This window comes from Cyanistes caeruleus, chromosome 7 (assembly GCF_971803275.1).
Source record: "Cyanistes caeruleus chromosome 7, bCyaCae1.hap1.1, whole genome shotgun sequence".
Taxonomy (NCBI): domain Eukaryota; kingdom Metazoa; phylum Chordata; class Aves; order Passeriformes; family Paridae; genus Cyanistes; species Cyanistes caeruleus.
Genome location: NC_141707.1, coordinates 34,056,167 through 34,065,281, shown reverse-complemented (window position 1 = coordinate 34,065,281; position 9,115 = coordinate 34,056,167). Strand labels below are relative to the sequence as shown.

At 40.1% G+C, this 9,115-nt stretch overlaps 1 long non-coding RNA gene across 1 annotated transcript in view; it reads left to right on the top strand.

Moving 5' to 3' along the window:
- Positions 1–1,748: 1,748 nt before the first annotated feature.
- Positions 1,749–9,115, top strand: part of LOC111931812 (uncharacterized) — a 28,463-nt gene continuing 21,096 nt past the window's right edge. Inside the window, exon 1 of the long non-coding RNA XR_015289610.1 lies at positions 1,749–1,823. This is a non-coding gene — a long non-coding RNA (uncharacterized LOC111931812). The remainder of the gene's footprint in view (positions 1,824–9,115) is intronic.

Sequence of the window (9,115 nt, the reverse complement as noted above, 5' to 3'; positions counted from 1 at the left end):
TGGGTAACTTTTTCTTAAATGTTGTTTTTTCCTCTAACTGTTCTTGTCACTATCTACAAAACAGCTTCAGCTTTGATCAAGCTTTTGCTTTAGCTTTAGTTGTCGTCCTGTGCAGAGGGGTGCTAAACAAAGTTTTGAACAGGAACCAATGTGAAGATGCATAATAAATCAAGTTTCAGAGTCCCTGAATCTAGCTGTGAAAGCTATAAATTACAATTTCATTTGCTTAAGGGAAGCACAGATTTCATGTTAAATGTACCCAAAGTTTTTATATATGCTATTCTAAAATGAATAGAAGTGTTTCAGGTCTGCTACCATCTGAATGCCATTATTCTGAGAATGCCAATTCTGCAAACACCTCTACCTGCCACTGAATACTGCAGGATTTAAGCACATACTGGGAGCTAGCAGGCACCTGCTGTGAGCCTTAACAACCTTGAATTGCCTTTCTATGAGTAATGTGGTGATTATGTTACCCATACCAAAATTCTCTCTTAACCATATCTTAACAGATAAATGTGTATTCTGTGCTAACAGGGTGTGATAGCAAAAGTAGTTTTCCCTGTAAGACTCTTCCTTCAGTGAAAATGGTGTATTCATCTAAAAGCAGTTCTAGGGAGAAAAACCTTCTGTCATTTCCTCTTTGTGCTTTCAGAGACTGTGGATAGATGTAGCTGTAAATGCTTTTATTTTGTGATTTTGAGGAGAGTGATGGCCTAGGTATCTGTACTCCCTGAGAGTCTCTGTAGCTCCTTCTGGCTGTGAAGAAGTTATGGCTTTCCTGATGCTGCAGCAGTCCTGGGAAGGTGGGATGCTAATGGGATTGCAATGGGTAAAGGAGTTTACCACATTGCTGCAGGAAAACACTTTCCCTTCTGAAGTTATTCACCAAGTGCTGCAGAAGAGATTGAGAGGACCCCACTTATCCAGCGGGGACATGGGCAGCAGCTGTTAGATTTTCCACTGCTGTGTGAGTGCACATGCACATAGAGGTCAGTTCCCAGTCTGTCAGGATGCAGGAATAAGGAGCACTGAGTCATGTGAAGAGTCTTTCTCTGAGTTTCTTTAAAAACTGAAAGGGAGGGGAGAAAAAAAAATATTGTTCCAAAGTGGTTGCTTGGAATTACTTCTGGTAGGGGCCAGATTGCAATTACAGATGTGCTGAAAGCAGTGTCAGCTCTCTTGACAAATTCAGCATTTGTGCTGCTGTCCACAGTATCTATTTCAGACAGCTTGAGCCATAAAGTGTTCTGGCTGTAAGATTGAGAGCAGGAGTAGAGCCTGCAGATGCTGACAGAGCCTCGGGTTCGTGTTCCTCACGTACTTTCACACTGATTGTTGTAATGAGGGGACCAAGTGATTTTAAAATCAGGGCACCACCAATTTTCAGTTTTTCTGCAAGCCCTATGCCCTTCTGTAGAAGTAGTAAGAATTGAAGCTTATAACTTCACCTTTGCCACTCGTCTGCTCAGTCTTTATTTACTTTCTGAAAGAGTAATATTGATCTGAGGACATTATTATAATTTCACTATTTTCTATCACGTTTTCTAGGTATTCAATTGTTTGATTAGATTTTTTTGACCACTGTTGTGCCTGGAGCAGAGAGTTTTATTGAGCTACTCTGGATAATGCTTTGTGAATTTAGAGTTGTGCAGCATGTAGAGATAGCAATCTTGCAGACTGTATCTCCTGAATTAGATTGGTTTGAATCTCACTGATTCTTATCACCTGGCCTCTGTGAATAAAAAGGGTAGCTGAGAGCCTGAAACCTGGCTTCCAACAGCAACTGGCCTTAAGTGATACTCAGAAATGGTAGAGGAAAAGTAAGTTTATACTTAGTAAAAGCCAGTTAGAGAATTTTAACCAAATCTTGTCAACAGTGTTTATTTGATGTCTTCACATCTTGTAGGTTTATGTAACTGTCTTGCAATTAAGGTTGATTCATCCATAGCAAGAAAACAAAAAACAAAAAAATTTCATGTGACATATTTTTTTTCTTGAAAGCAGGTTTTAAGTCTAATATGCTTAGAGCAGGAATTCTTTCTGAAAATTCCCTTAACATTGAGTGGGCTTTTCAAGCCTCTAGAAAACAATCCCTAAGACCAATTCTCTTGGCTGTGAACTGGTTTCTTAAGAGGAGCTGTGCATTCAGACTTGGTGTGTTCCTGTGCCATCCAGTAGCACCTCCTCTGCTTTCCTGCATTACTCCTGGAAATGTTGTTGTTGTGCAGGTTGCATGACTGGCAGAGAGGATGAAGTTGTGCTTGGTATCCATAAATAACTCACTTGTTAAATGAGTTGTTGTTGAGCAATAAGTAACAACTAAGAACAAATCCAGCCTTGACCGAATTGCAATTGGAAAAAGGAATGATTGGAGGGGAAATATCTGTCAGCGGTCAAACAGTCCTTTCATCAAAACATTAATGTTTAAATGCACTCAGAACCTCTAGATGGGAGGGTGCTGCTTCAGATGTCATCAGAAGGATGTGAAAAACAGGAGTGTTTTATATCCTGAGACATGGAAATGGATGAGAAGGTAATCTTTCCCTGATCTGGCTTCCATTGGTGCACAATGGATGTTGGGTAGCTCAGTGCTGAGCTGAAACACACTGTACCTTGGGTGGGGGAAGCCCAACTGCATGAGCCCAGGGATGCAGATTTAAGAGATGAATTCCCATCACCAGGAATGGGGAGTTTAGTGCTGGTTGTGTGCTTTTCCCCTCTGTATTGGGATCATAAGTAGTCAAATAAGCACTACTGCCTCTGAAACTTTTGTAAAGCCCTCTGTATGTGAGACTCAATAGGACTGAATAACATGGAGGAGCAAGGAAAATGTTCTTATTTCATTATTAACTCCAGTCAAATGTAGAAATTAAACTCATACTTGACAAAGAGGCAAACAATTCTAATTTAAAAATAAGTACTCATGAAGCTGAAAAACACTGAAACACTGAGGTTTTTCCACCTTTTTTTTGTAAAGGGCCTTTTGCAAGTTTCATTGCTCTGTTATCCTCAGGTTTGTCATGGTTTGCAGCACGGATTGGGTTGAAATTTGTGATATGCTGGAGCTGAATTTCCCAGGTCCTTCCTTAAAGTGTCTAGTACAAAGATCTAGTAAGATGTATCTTTATATCATATATACTAACATGGAGAGTGTGACTGAAACTCAGAACATTTTTATTTCAGATATTTAGGATGTAATTAGAAATATGTACTAAAGTTTAATGATGTCAATGGCTTGTTATAATGGTCTGTATAGATAAGGATGTGAAATAAAACATGTAGATTAAATTTTTTGGTTGAAAACTGCCTGACAAACAGCAGTTAGTTCTGAGCATTTTGATAATACCTCATTTACTCACAAAGTCACTTCACAGGAGCCTGTATGGTGCTGAGCTTTGAATTGATGATTAAAACAGTATAACACCGTTGTTTTAACCACTGCTGGACTATGCTTGACTCAAGGTCTTCTGCTTTTCACAGTGGCTTTTGGTGCCTGGCAAAAAAGGGGCTTGAGGTAAACATGAATTTTCATGAATGTGCTCAGTTGCATCTCTGATTTCTACACCTGATCAACAGAGTTCAGGGATAAGAAGGTGGGAAAGCCCAGCAGCAGAGTTCTATCGGGGGTTATATTAGGGTCACCTATTGGAGCTGGGAGGAGGGATGGATGGCCCCACAGCTGTTTGGGTTGGGATACTAAAAGCCCCAAAAGTAGGTAGCTTGTATTTGGCAAATGGGCATAAACAACCTGGCCCCAGACACTGCCATTAGTACCTGGGGGACTCCTGGGTTGGGTGGGCATGTCTTTGTTGTCCTGCAGCACTGACAGTGCCTGGATCCTGGCCCTTGCCTGCTCCTGGCCCTCATGTGACTGAGAAAGAGAGATTTTCCCCAGAAGCTCTATTAGACATACTTTTACTCACTTGCCTCAAAGCATTCACCTTAATTGTGAATACCTGTTAAAGGTAAAATGCATTTCTTCATATGACACCTTCTAAGTGATGGCACCTTTGTTAAGAAAGCATTGAAATAGCACCACAAGGATGTAGAGATGCACAATGAACATACCAAAGCTTTGTGTGAAGTGGATGGTTGTGAGGAGAAAGTCTCACTGATGGAAGTATAAAATTTTTCAAAATGCTTGTTATTTCCCTGAAGAAGCCTGATATGAATCATCTCGTTTCTATTCTAATGGACTTATATGGTACAAATATTCTGATTAAATCAGAAAAAGCATAATGACTTCATTATCAGATACATTTTTGTTCTATTTAAATTCATCCATCTATCAAAAATGCTCAGTGAAATACTAGAAGGGCACTCACTAGTTGCAAAACAGATTCATTTCAAATTCTAATGGACAGGAATTGATCTAATCATCACATCAGGAGTCTTGGAGAATTAAAACAGCAACCAAAACCCACTCAGAAGTCAAATGTTTTATTTTTTGGACACTGATAGCTACAAAATGTGGAGGAAAATCTTTTCCCTTGCTCTGATTTTAAGATAGTTGTCTACATGTCAATTGTCTACATAAAAAAACCCCCCAATTTCTTCCTTGTAACAAAGCTGTGCTCTCCCTGCTCCAGCCTTTAGAACATTTTGTTCTAGTTAGAAAAAGCAAGCTTCACAGAAGCCATGTTATACCATGTGAAGCTACAACAGACATGTTCTGAAGTGATTTGTCTGTGGCCTGTCTTTGATGAACGCAGAATTTCAGAGAATTAGTGCTGGTTTGTGATCTGAAGCAGGGGCTCACCAGGGAACCCTTGGCACCTGGGTTTTGGTCCCTGGACATCTGATTGCTGCTGAAGCACTCTGAGTGGGAAGTGTCTGGAAGGTGGCTGTGAAGGAAAGGCCAGGAGAAGAGTCTGGCTGTGGAGAAACACCCCAAATGTGCAGGGAACCTCATGAAGGGTTGGGATTCTGGGCACTGGTCCCCTGCTGGTGGCAATGTTCCTCTTGGGTTTCTTATATGTGATGCACCTGGGAAATCCTCTCCAGGAAGTTTGCCTTTGATCATGTGAACTTAAATCATATTGTGAAATTTTAATGGTCTTCTCCTCTCCTTCCTTCCCTGCTCTCTGGCCTGACTCAGCCTCAAGCCAACTCAGCTGGTTTCTCTAGACAAAGATGAATTTTTTTGCATCCCTGTCAAGTTAGTCTTGACTCCCTCAGACCCTTTCCTCCCAATTTCTGCCAAGGACATTCTTGCACTTCCTTCTCTCTGCTCTCCTAACCTGACCAGGGTTGCTGGTAGACCTGTCTTGTCCTGCAGACAGGTTGTGGAGTGGCCTCCTGGTGAGCCAGCTCCTCTCTTGGGACACATCCAAGCTTGCCATCAACAAGATGAGCTGGGGTGCAGGGGGGATAATCCAGCATGTGTGTGCAGGAAAAGTAGTGGAAAGGGAAGCAGGCAGGCAGCAGTTGAATCAAATCAAACTCTTTGTAGTTCCCCTCTCACATCTGTGAATGTCTCAAAATATCACTGCACTTTATTCCCTCATGGCAATACTGCAGAGCTGCTGACAAAATCTCTTTGCATTTTTCAAACTGTTAAATCTTTTAAATCCCGTGGAGAGCAGAAAACTGTGGCATAGTTGGCATCATCCTTTCTTCTGCACTCTGGTAACTCTGCTTGGCCATGATATGGCCACCAGAACTAATGAAAGTTCCCATTCCTACCTCATCCATAAATGCATGGAGTTCACCTGTGCAGTTGCAGGCTTTTACCCTTATTACTCTTATCTCCCCACCTACTTCAATGCCTGTTGCACTCATTTGCAGTTACATTGCATACAACTAATGTAATTACTTTGCAAAACAGATTAGTATCTAACACCTGCTCTACTTCTAATTTAAATAACTGCCTTAAAATTATTCATGAGGACAGTAATTTGCTGGTGCTTCTCTTAGGGCTAATCCTTGCTTTGGCAGTAAAGGTAACAGTGCCTGATTGTATGTTTGCTTTTTTCCTTAGGACCGTGCTTTCAGTTGCTTATGTCTTTGTCCATCTTCTAATCCTTAGACATATTTTCCTTAGGAATGTTTCAGCTGAAACTGTTGAATCAGAACAAAGTCTAAGGAAAAAATCTTATATTGTTGATGCTTAAAATGCTCTTACAACAATTTTAGCAGTGTTAGCAGGCTTCTAGGTCATTTGCAGGCAACAGGGAACTGAGAGGTCAACCTTTTATATGAAGAGATCTAACCCCAGTCAGTAGCAGGGGCGCTGCTGAAGCAAACCCCTGTTCAATCACAAACCTTCCCAGAATTTTAGTGAATTGATCTGTGCAGTGGGGTACCTGGCTCCCCTTCTTCTCTCCCAGCTGTAGGATTTATCTGACAAGATTTGAACATGTATAAACTAACATAACAAAAGATCCAAACGGTTTGCAGGAATAGGGATATATTTTCACTAAATTAGCAGGAAACATGTCTGCAATTCTATTCTGCTCCCTTAACCAATATTCCTCTGCCTACCTGAAAGCATGAAAATAGCAGAAGTTCTCACCTAAGCACAGAAAAATATTGAATAGTGTTAACTAAGGAAGAATACATTTTTCCAGTCTTACTTTCATCCTGTCCATTTGGCATTGATCCTGAAATATTAAAAGTTCATGCTTTACAGACCTTGTGTTACTGAAAAATTAGGGTGAAGACCAGAACAAACCAGATTAGAGCTCCTTCTTAATTATAGACTATAATTCTAGCACTGATGCTCTTAAAGAATATACATTTATGATAATTAAAACTCAGAAAAATCTTAAGTGAGAGTTTTCATCTTCACGCCAGATACGATTTTGCAAGTTGCACCAATCATTTCTAGATATGCTTTTGGAAATGGCTGCATAAGATACAATTTTTCTTCCACTTGTAGCAATTTGGAGTAAAACAAAGTGCTGCCACTTAAAATTTTTCAGTGCCCTTTTACTGAGCTTAGGCCATTTCAAATGACATTTCCCAGGTAGCATGGGAACAAATCATCAGCAGGGCAGTCATGTTTAGCTGCTCATTAATGAAATCAGTGTTCTGAAGCGTGGATTGGCAGAATGAACAAAGCTAAAGCAATTACTAAACCCTCTGCAGAAATGTGTAGAAAATTGAGGGTCTCATTTAAATAGTTAACAACTTACCAGTACTAGATTTGAACTCAAGAAACAATTAATTTGATCATCTGCCATAGATACTAATTATAATGATGATGAAATGGTTGAGAAGGGACTTCTCATTTGGTGGGGAAAGGAGATAGGAAAATAATGTAATATGCAGTTGGTAGTGTTTTGAATTGTTTTCCCTCTTGAGCATCACTTGCTCCTCTTAGTGGGAGGGAGAGGAACAAGGGGAGGACACTCAGGAGATGCCACAGGGCTTCATGTCACTGGCTGTGCCCCAATTACTGTCACTGGTGGTGCTCTCAGAGCAGCAGGGCTGCAAGCCTTTCCCACATGGGGGAGTTTCCTGCTCACCACCTACCAGCCCAAAGCCCCTTCCAAGAGAGCAGGGTTGGCATTACTAATGTCTCACACCACAGCAGCCAAGTCATTAATTTTCTGATTAACAGCAGTTCTTACAAAAAGAGACTAAACTGTGCATTGCTCTAAACATAAATCTAGTGCAGTGGCACTAAATTGGGTAGGAGCGAGGAAAACAGCCCAACTGAAGCTCATACCTTGCTAACAGGTCATTTAGATAGGCAGGCCATAACTTTTGAGCAGCCTGAAATAAATCTGTGGTGTATATAGTTTCCAAAATGCCTCCATTATCTATTGCTTAATCAGTAGTTGTGTAAGAAATCACTGTGGTTATCAGAGCATAGGAAACAGCTTTACTGCTTCCATTAAGAAGTACCATTATGCTATAGCAACGCATTATCTTCGTAAATCATTTGTACTGGGAATATATTTGTCAGGTTTCAAACAGATTGTGTAATTATCACATAATTTTATTTCAAGGGTTCATAACAGGGAATTAGATATGACATTTGATAATATAAACAGTGCACTTGACTAGCATAGCAGTTAGCCATAAATGTTTAAAGAACTTGGCTTTAAAGGATTTTTATAATGTTTTGACAACAGGTTCTCAGAATTCATATTGTGTATATAACATATATATGGGCAGCTTATGAGACTTTGGATCAGTGAGGGCATGTGACAAACGTTGTGAAGTGGGCACAAGTGCTTTGCAGTGTGCTAGAGCTGCCAACGTGTTGTCCATAATGCTTGTGGTGGAAAAAGATATGAAGAAAAAAGAAACCTAGGAAAGGTTAGAACACTAATAAAATTTTCTGTATTTGTTACTTCTTAAATGTGGAAGATTCAGAAATGTGAGAGGTAATGGACTGGTAGCACAGTGTCAGTGTTAATGATGTCTGTCAATGTATTAATTTTCCTTTGTACCTGGAACATGTTTTGAGAAATACATCACTGATATAGCAAAAGAACCATTGATTCATCATGTCTAGCTGTATGATATGTTCTGTGAAACTGAGCAGTGTCCAGAATCTTACCTGCTGTATTAGGACCTGCAGTATATTAAGGAGCTCCAACATGACATACGGGGTCTTGTAATTTCACTTGTTTGCTGAAATTTAGAAGACTGATTTCATAATTACTCAATTTGCTCTTCTGCAAAGTGAAAGCGAAATCCTCTTTCTCCTGTGGGTGCCTTCTCCTGAAGTCTTCTGATAACTACTGTGTAAATGCAGTCTTGTTTTCATAATACAGCAATGCTGTGTGGCAGGGTGACGAAGGAAAAGTTATGTCTGGAAACAGTAAGCACCTTCCCCAGCTCCCAGGATATCTATAAGGCTGGAAATCCACACTCATTTCCAAGCACATCCTGCTTTCTGATTATTGTATTTCATTGCTAAATCGGAATGTACAATCTTTCCAAAGTAAATTTCTTCATCTTATTCTCCCAGTAGCCCTTTAAATCTGTGATCCATAACCAGGGAGCTGCTATCTCTGAAATTGATATGTTTTTCTGAAATGTTATGAATTGAGTATTTTTTAAATAATCCTAAAATAGGAATGGATATCAAAACAGACATCTGTTGTTGGACTGAACCCACTGGAATGACAGCAGGGTGCAAATAAAATTGGCCATT